This window comes from Rhipicephalus sanguineus, chromosome 3 (genome assembly GCF_013339695.2).
Source record: "Rhipicephalus sanguineus isolate Rsan-2018 chromosome 3, BIME_Rsan_1.4, whole genome shotgun sequence".
NCBI lineage: Eukaryota > Metazoa > Arthropoda > Arachnida > Ixodida > Ixodidae > Rhipicephalus > Rhipicephalus sanguineus.
Window position 1 is genome coordinate 119,435,098 of NC_051178.1, and position 9,335 is coordinate 119,444,432.

A 9,335-nucleotide genomic window follows, 5' to 3' on the forward strand; every position below is an offset into this window, starting at 1 on the left:
GTGATTCTGTGAGTTTGGTGATACTAGCTTGAAGAATATCAGAGACCACCACAAAAAGGGTTTTACGGGTAACGATTCATGCTGCGGCGGGTGTCATCCTTAGCTATATGTATGCTGAGAGCACCTGAAAAGAAGCCAGTGCGAGCGCTGAGACCCTTCGAGGTAGCGTTTGCTAGCTTCGCCTCTTCATTAAAGTTTCTGCGCACTCACGGACTCACGGACCGCTACATTTTACCACCTCCGTATACAGTTCGCCGTAAAGAACAAAAAGGTGTCCGCTGGTTGGATCCGAACTACCGTGTCCTAGCATAAGAGCAACTTGCCGTGCCTGCCAGATGAACGTGCGCTTTCCTTTTACATCAGCTTACAAGACAAACGCGGAACGAATCAGCTATTCTCAACACTGCCGCACTCTTTTCTTTTGGGACGAGTTACATGTGCGTCATGCTGCCAGCAACGAGCTGCTTATGCAGAAGCAAGGGTAGCAGCGTGCGCCTATATTTCCTCAATTCGATTTAACGACGCATTGGAATTGAGAAGCATATATATGTATACAACGAAAGATACGCGCTGAGTGAACGTCGCGCGCACACGTCATTTTTATCGTAGCTCTCAATACACGCTCGTTGAACACGCTTTAATAAACGCACACTTTCAAATAAACGGTCGTGGCAGTTTCTAACTTTAGGGTACTCATTATTTAACTCGTGGACTACGTATACGCACTAAGGGCAGATAGTAACTGTAGTATCTGAAAAGAGACAGCAAACATTCACAAGGGAACTCACAACGGGAGTAATCTTTACTAATGCGCTCGCTTATCACTTCAAGATTTATTGGCCGCTTCTAAAGCAAGTGTTCTAGTTATGATCAATACATATAATGGGAACTATCTATGTTGTAAGGGCCATTTTCATATCAGGCTGAGGCTCTTGAACGAGATAAACAAATTAAAACCACATTCTTTTTGTACATTCATTGGCTGTAATATTCAAGCTTACCGGAGGCAACACTAAGCTACTGCAGATTCGGGCATATATACACAGAAGGCAGCGAGCGAAAGAATAAACGTAAATAGCACAAGTGCGGAGCTACAAGTGAGTTACTGCGGAACATGTACCTCAAGGCCGATATGGAAATTAAATTTACATCCCGTACTGTCCGCGCATGTGTGCGCAATGACGTAAAAACTGAATGTCAATATAACATTGCAAAGAAACTACATACATTATGAATATATTGCGAAAAAATAAAGCTGTCCAACCCAGTCATAATAGAAGACGAGGTAGAGGTAAACTAGGAACTTAACCTGCATGCACTTACATGGTACAATTATGGGCAATGGGTAATGAAAAGTTTGTAAAAATTCATAAGAGATAGTAACTGCAGCGGTTGCGGTTATTTTCAGCCATTCCTAAAAAGAATATGACGATGAAAGCTTGAGTTCTTCGCAGGAAACTGTTATTACGGCGCTACGATTCAAACAGTACTTCTTATACTTATTCTGAAAAGGCCATAGAATGCAAATTGTCCGACTGAAGCGTGCAAGAACAACTACTCAGTTTCAATAAATAATGCGTGATATCCCGTAACTGTCATGATATTCACAGAAGAGCATCATGACTTTATCATGAAAGGTGGGCGTGGGGATCCGGAAACAGGAGAAGTGAACAAGTTGTCTCGTTCTCTTGTGTCCGTGTCTTCAAACCAATCTTCTTTTATCGTGTATCCGTATACCAACCAGATGAACGTTCTGTCGTTCTATGAATATAGAAGCGGACAGAAACATTAAATCGCTGGATAGTGACAGCTGTCGACCACTTGACACGTTACGCCGAAACAACCTGCGTGACTTCGGCGTCGGCTTCTGAAGTGGCTGCATTTATGCTTAAAGCCCTAATCCTGCGTCACGGTGCTCCTCGGGTCATTCTGAGCGACCGTGTCAAAGCTTTCCTTTCACAAATTGTTGAGGAATTGCTCCAAGCCTCCGGTACCACGCACAAGACAACCTCCAGCTATCACCCCCAAACTAACGGGCTAACTGAGCGATTTCATCGCACACTCTCCGACATGATAGCCATGTACATTGAGCCATACCACACAAACTGGGACGCAATTTTGCCATTTGTAACTTTTGCGTATAATACCGCCGTACAACGCACAACTGGCTACTCGCCATTCTACCTTGTCTATGGCCGATCACCAACTTCCCTTCTTGACGTCTCTTTCTTGTCCGCCCCTGTCACTCCATCTGCATCTTCCTGTGAACAATATGTGTCCCGCATCCTTCACTGTCGCCAGCTCGCCCGAGTGAACACTGAGGCAAGACAACAGCACCGCAAGAGTCTCCATGACGCGTCTCACAGTGCTGTGTTCTTCCACCCCGGCGACGAGGTGCTACTCCGGACACCAGTTCGCACTCCTGGCTTGTGCGACAAATTTCAGTTTCGGTTTCTTGGCCCATACACAGTCTTGGAGCAGACCTCTCCCGTTAATTATCGCGTCGAACCTGTAATTGCTCCAACTGACCGGCGCCGTCGCGGTACCGAGATTGTGCATGTATCTCGTATGAAGCCTTTTAACAGGCGTTCTCCGTACCTTTAAGTTGCGGCCAGGATGGCCGCTTGCACGCGGGGGAAATTAGTGTGGGCATTTATCAGGCCCTTCTTCATCTGTACATTATCATCATCGCATGGTGTTCTTCATCATCTTCGCTTGTGGGCATATATCTTGAGCTTGTGCTGTGCCTCGGATGTGTTCGGTTCCCTAAGGCTCGAAGGCTTATTAAAGGCGTGTCAACTGCGACGTCGCAATACAATTGTCTTCTTTGCTGTTCACCGCTTTAAAATTGTTGAAGACGGCTTTTCAACTTTTCACCCAGCGTAAGAGGGTAACCAGGTCTGGGTATCCGTTAAAAAAGGTCAAGCTCTATTGCTCTTCAAGAGTACCGAGCGAGACAACGAGCGCAGGGCGTATAAAGGCTCATCGCCATAGGGAATGACGCCAGGTGTAATTGACACCGGCACCTATATACCGATGCCTCGAGCTCTCTTTTCGTTCGACGCATTGTTCGCCAAAATAATTAACGCCGCCAGAGCGCATTGATCTCTTTCGCAAGTGGTTTTTTTTTCTTCTTTTTTTTTGCGAGCCGCGATTAACGATTGCGAAGCCCTCGGAGAAACCCCCTTATATATACGCCGACGCTTAAAAGCTCATCAATCGCTCCGAAATCCTCCGCACGTGAAAATAGGATGAATAAGAGCGAGATAGAGAGAGAGAGAGAGAGAGAGAGAGAGAGAGAGAGAGAGAAGCGCATTGTGGGAATGAGCGATAACACGGGGGTGGCTTACGCAAATTCTTCACCGTCAGGTCAACTCAACTCGCGTTTAAAGCTTAATGCGTGTTACGGCCGTCCTCGCGTAAGAGTGCTTTCACGGCCGTTTAAACTTACTGTCGACGGGAAAGTAGGGTTTTTAAAAAAATGTGGCGCAAAGAAGCCGGAGTAATTAACTTAGAGGACCGTTGCGCTAAGTAGCGACCTTGATGAGAGGGCGGCCAATCGCGAAGCGCTAGAAAAAAGTGAGCGCACTCTGCGCTCATTCGTCGTGCGTAACTCTACGAGTGACTTATCGACCTTCTTGGCGGCATTATCGAATGTACTCGCTGCGTTCAACTGTAAAGAGTAAAAAAGAAGTGTGCGTTAGAGTGCGCGATTACGATTTATAATGAGTTTTTTAGATAACGTTTTGGGCAATGTAATAAGGAAACAGCGTGGCCTTTTCACACAGGGACAAAGCCAACGACACGGACAAGCGCTGACTTTCTACTATGTCGTTCCCTTTGGTTTTGTCCCCGTCTGCAGAAGTCGCGCTGTTTCTTTATTGCTACGCATAACCAACGATAGCCCAAAGCTTTACATTACTAAGTTTTAGGCAACATTTGAAGAAACGCTGCATACCTATAATAGCAGTATATATAGACCAACTCGCCCAGCAAGGACAGCCTGCATTCACGAAGTGTCATGAACAGAGATGCCGTGGAGAGTATTAAAAAGACTTGAGCGGGCCCAACGGCTGACAAGAGATGAGATCTCCACGTAAAAATCCCTTATATAATAGGCAGTTTTAATGAGGATTTCTTCTCGGAGCACGCAAAGTTGGGCGTTTTTATTCTAACTTAGTAGGCGTTGTAACAAAATTCCCCAGGCAGAGATCGCGCGCCGTCTATGATGTTTGAATAAGTTAAGGGTTGTGCGCTCGAAGCCGTGACGCCAGGCGCTAGACAGATAGCCTGCCCATTATCCGTGTGCTTGAAATGAAACGATGGCGACTCTTGACGGCGTTACATTGTTATACCGAGCAGTTATTACCAATCACGAAGAAACCACCATACCATGTTTGTGAAGAAGCTGACCAACGAATCCTACGCGGGCTGTTGACTCTGTGAAAGAGAGAGAGAGAGAGAGAGAAAGACGAAAGGGAAAGGCAAGGAGGTTAACTAAGCTTTGGCTCGGTTCGCTACCCTGCACGTGGGGTGGGGGAAAGGGGCAGTAAGAGATAGGATAGAGCAGAAAGAACAAGAGAAAAAAAAAAGAAAGAATGAACAGTTAGAGTGAACACACACGACGCGAACTGGCGCTGATAGTTCGCAAACGCTCGTGAAGTCCGCTCGTCTTCAAGTAGCACAATAGGGCTTCTGTGGCATTTATCATGCATGAAACCGTGGGCCAAGGTCCCAGGATCTTGTTTTCTGATAATGTGCTTGCATCAAAACGATGGAGTTTGGCTCCTAGAACACATCGTTGAGTCTGGTAGGATGGGAAGTAGCATAGAATGTGCTCAATCGCCTCCTGACAGCGCACACGCTGCATGTCGCAATGTTTGCCGACCCAGTGACACAAGGATATGCATTCATAAATGCCACACCGTAAGTGCATTTTCTGCACCTATAGTTGCATATAAGCATTGTCGTTACGTATGTCTACGCACTTAACAACACGTAACAACACGTTCCTACAGTGAACTGTGGGCAACAGGAGCATCAGTCAACCCATACGAAACAACAATGATACTACTCGCGCCCTCAGTTTCTTAACGGTTATGGAATCTAGGATGACGGGATAAATGGTTACGGGATATTATACCGAGTGCTTTACACATCTTGAAACATTTCCTTTTTCAAAAGGGAAGTGATACGTTACAGACTAATGAGACCAATTTTATGTCATTCACGGTCGTCTTGTATTACTCAAATAAATATTTTTCTATATTTTCATAAATTACTATTTTAGAAGTACACAGCGTTCCAAGAGACACACAATTAAGCTGTTTCAAACATTCTTCTTTTTTACCTAGCTTTTATTTTTTTATTTCCACAAAATCGTGATTGGCTAAACAATTTACGTCACTGCACCTTTCCTGGGCGCCTATTTCTGGGTGCCTTCAATTATCTTTCAAACTAAAAAATTTTGAGTGGCTAACAAAAAACAAAGAATAATAAGTAGTCTACGGTTGTTTTCATTCGTGTTCGGTGCCGGCTTATCTTTTATCACTTAAGACGGTGCAACATTTTGATGTTTATCCCGAAGGTTGCATTTCCCGAACGACCTACGCGCGTGGGGAACGTGAAGAGAGAAATTCGAGCTCGTGTAATCCCAAGAAAAAAAAATGGCCGATAGCGCTCTAAAATTGTTACGTAAACGAATTCCTACACTTTCTCTTAAACTGAAACTTGAGCAAGATATAGCTGCTGAAATAATTAAACGCGCAATCGTTCGCTCCGCATTCAGTAAGCACGAAATAATTCAGGACACAAACGTTTAAGTGCAGCTGCCGCCTCGTTCAGGACGTACGCTCAGGTGTTCACCAAGTGCTCTTGATCCGTTTGCGCCAACGCTTGGCTGAAGAGATACGTCGCGTCGATCGAAGTCGTAAACAACAGCCGTTCGCCTACAGAAATAGCGTTCTCCTTTTGTTTATTCATTCATTTGTTTATTTTGTTTAAGAAATCTCAGCAGAATCGTTCCACTCCATCTATATTACGTTTCACACTGCATTTTAACGAGAGAGCCAAAGCTTCATCCCTCATTAAACACCTTATTGGCAAGAGCTTTAATATAAAGTTTCAGTGGATACCATCCCACGTTGGCATTGAAGGCAATGAAAAGGCTGATGCCCTTGCATGCGAAGCGCGGACATCTGTTCCAAAAGTAAGAACTCCTAAAACTTACCAGAACAACAAAGATGCGATACGCAATCATTTCAACGCGATCTACAAGTTTCCACACCAAGCATGTGTAATCACCGGACTTTCTCGTGAACAAGCGACGCTGTTGTACCGCATAAGAACCGGCTCCGCATACACCCCGGCTTGGTCATTCAAGACTGGGCGATACGCTTCCCCGTTTTGTGCCTTCTGCGGTGACATCGGGGACATTGAACATTTTATTTGGCTTTGCCCGCAGTTTGATGTGGAAAGAGCAGCGATGGTCCGCACCTTGCAAAAAGGTTGTCATAGGCACCGGACATATGAAGACGTCATTTTTCCGGAAGGGCCCGCGGCAACGAGGAGGAGTGTGCAACGAATTTTGTTGGTTTTCCTGCGAGACACTGGGCTGTTCAGCACTTGGTGACGTACCCCTACAATTCAGGAGATGCTCAGGCGGAACAATTGCCGGCCATGCAGGCCAGGCTAACCCCGCCTGCTGCAACATCATCACCACCACCACCACCACCACCATTCATCCCCCCTCCCCCCCCCCCCGGCCCTCATCTGTTGATCGAGTCCAAAACATGCTTCACAATGGATGAAAAAAAAGGAATATGAAGCCATGGGCGTGCTTCTCATGATGGCTTGCCATTGGTCCGTGGCTTTCCGGGTGTACAGACGGGAAGTAAACAGTTCTTGGAATTCAACATGAGGGGCATTCGGCCGCCATTATTGTCAAAAACCTGCCTAGTCATAACGACGGGACAGGTGTGACTGGTAACAGATATTGCCCCCGCCCCCTTCCCCCCGTGCGCACTCCAGTGAGCTTTACTTTCATTCCACCAACTAAAACAGCACCTTCTGGCATTGCAGGCACGTACAGTGTTTATCAGTTAGCTTGAACAGCCCTGCTCGTCGCTGCCATTTTGACAGATTTATCAATACTGAGTAAAATAAAAAAGTGGTCCACTGTTGGTTATAATATCTGCTCCCGTATGTCAAACTTCTTCAATTCATATGGCCAAGCTGCTTGAAGAATTTAGCCATCTTCAATCGATCAAAAGTTTCGATGACGGTGAAAAAAGTGCAGTGCAAAAAACAAAGAGAGAAAAAGTGTTAATCGAGGTTACCATTTACTTTAGCCATCAAGAGATGGTTACCGTAATCATTGGAACGGGTATCACGTCCCAAACTGTTTACCACAACTGGCATGAAACTTTACTGAACTGACCTACAAAATTTTGTGCACGGCTGCTGAATGTGTTTACCGTGTTACACGCGTCATGATGTCCCGCAATGTGCTATATTTTGTCACAACATTCTCAGAAATGCTTTTCTTTTCCTTTATTCTTCCTCCGTTTTGTGTGCCAAGTGACAAGGAATAGCCGATTTGTCACCAACAGGCGCCAACCCTCACCTTTTTCATCACGCCAATAAAAACAAATACCAAAAAATTCAAACTGCAGTACGTCAATTAACGGGGCTTCCTAAAGCGTTTCGTGGAGTTACTTCCGGGAAAAGCCGTCACGGAGGCTCGGAAGTTTCGGTTCGGCTTTCAAACGAAATGGGCGAAATGAAATCTTCTCAGATGTCAAGCCGTGCAAGAGCTGTAATGACGAGCCGTCTATTTGTAACCGTGATCTGGGTCGGTACTTCGTCCATCACGGAGGCGCTACTTTCTTTATCATCATTATATATACTATTTAACTATGACATACAGATTTTACTTCGCGCTGTGCGCTGCGCAAACGACATTCCTTCGCCCTCCGTGGTGCCTCGGGGTATAGAGTGACTTAACCCGATCCTGTGAATTGCACCGCTCCGCTGCCAGCACTTCTCATTTACCGGAGGTCACGGAATAATTTGACAGCCCCGCGTTCAGCATTCGCAAGATTAAAAAAAAAACATGGCTCCGAAGGTAGAATTCGAAATATCCGGACCGAAATGAACTTCTTTTTTCTCTTTTTTTCACACCAAGGAACGCTTACGTATGCGACGTCACCCAATACATCACGGACGAAGGAGATAACCCTACACGACAACACTTTTACTTCTGTCGTGTAAACGTCACAAGGACTGTTCGTTCCTCGTGAAACATGAAGCGTTCCGACACATGCGATAACAAGTTTCCCCTTTCCGATAAGCCCGAGGAACGCGTTTTTTGTTCTTTCTTTTCTTCTTTTTTTTTTTGCGGAAGCATTTCCTTCGCAATTCGCAAATCCGCAAGAACGCACAACACAGATGGCCCGTGTCCATACGATTAAAACGAAATGCTTCTTACGTTATATAATTTTTCGTAAGAGCAAACACTGAGAATTATATCCGACTTATAATCAGCCATGAGGTATAGCCGCTATATGGTAAGCAGATCTAAGGAAGAAACTATAATATAAGTGAATTAATTCGTCCCACACTCTTTTGTTCGCTTATTGCAATATACCTTTGAAAGCCAGTCTATCTATCTATCTATCTATCTATCTATCTATCTATCTATCTATCTATCTATCTATCTATCTATCTATCTATCTATCTATCTATCTATCTATCTATCTATCTATCTATCTATCTATCTATCTATCTATCTATCTATCTATCTATCTATCTATCTATCTATCTATCTATCTATCTATCTATCTATCTATCAACTGCAGAAACGGAGTCACTTATATTCAAAGGCGAGCTTTATCAGACAAGTTTTCAATCGTTTATGGTAATTTGAAGTGAGCGACATAGGGATATAGGCTGTCTATTGCGACCGGAAAAAAGAAACTCGAGCGCCGCTAACGCTGAACGTAAGTACGGTGCAAAATGATGCGAACTTTAAAAATTGTGTTGCTGAAAGTTGACGAAGTGAAAAGCCGCAGCGTCCCTTTTTGGACGCTGTTAATAGTTTATCGTTTATACGTACGTCCCAGCTTGCTTCCTCCTTTTCATTCATTCATTCATTCATTCATTCATTCATTCATTCATTCATTCATTCATTCATTCATTCATTCATTCATTCATCGCTTCTTCTAAGCTCACTCGCTCATTCATTCTTTCACACTCAAGGGCCGGCGCACGCTCTTTCACTTACGCTCTTTTCACTAGCTTACATTCACAACGTCTTTCAGATTCATGGTAATATT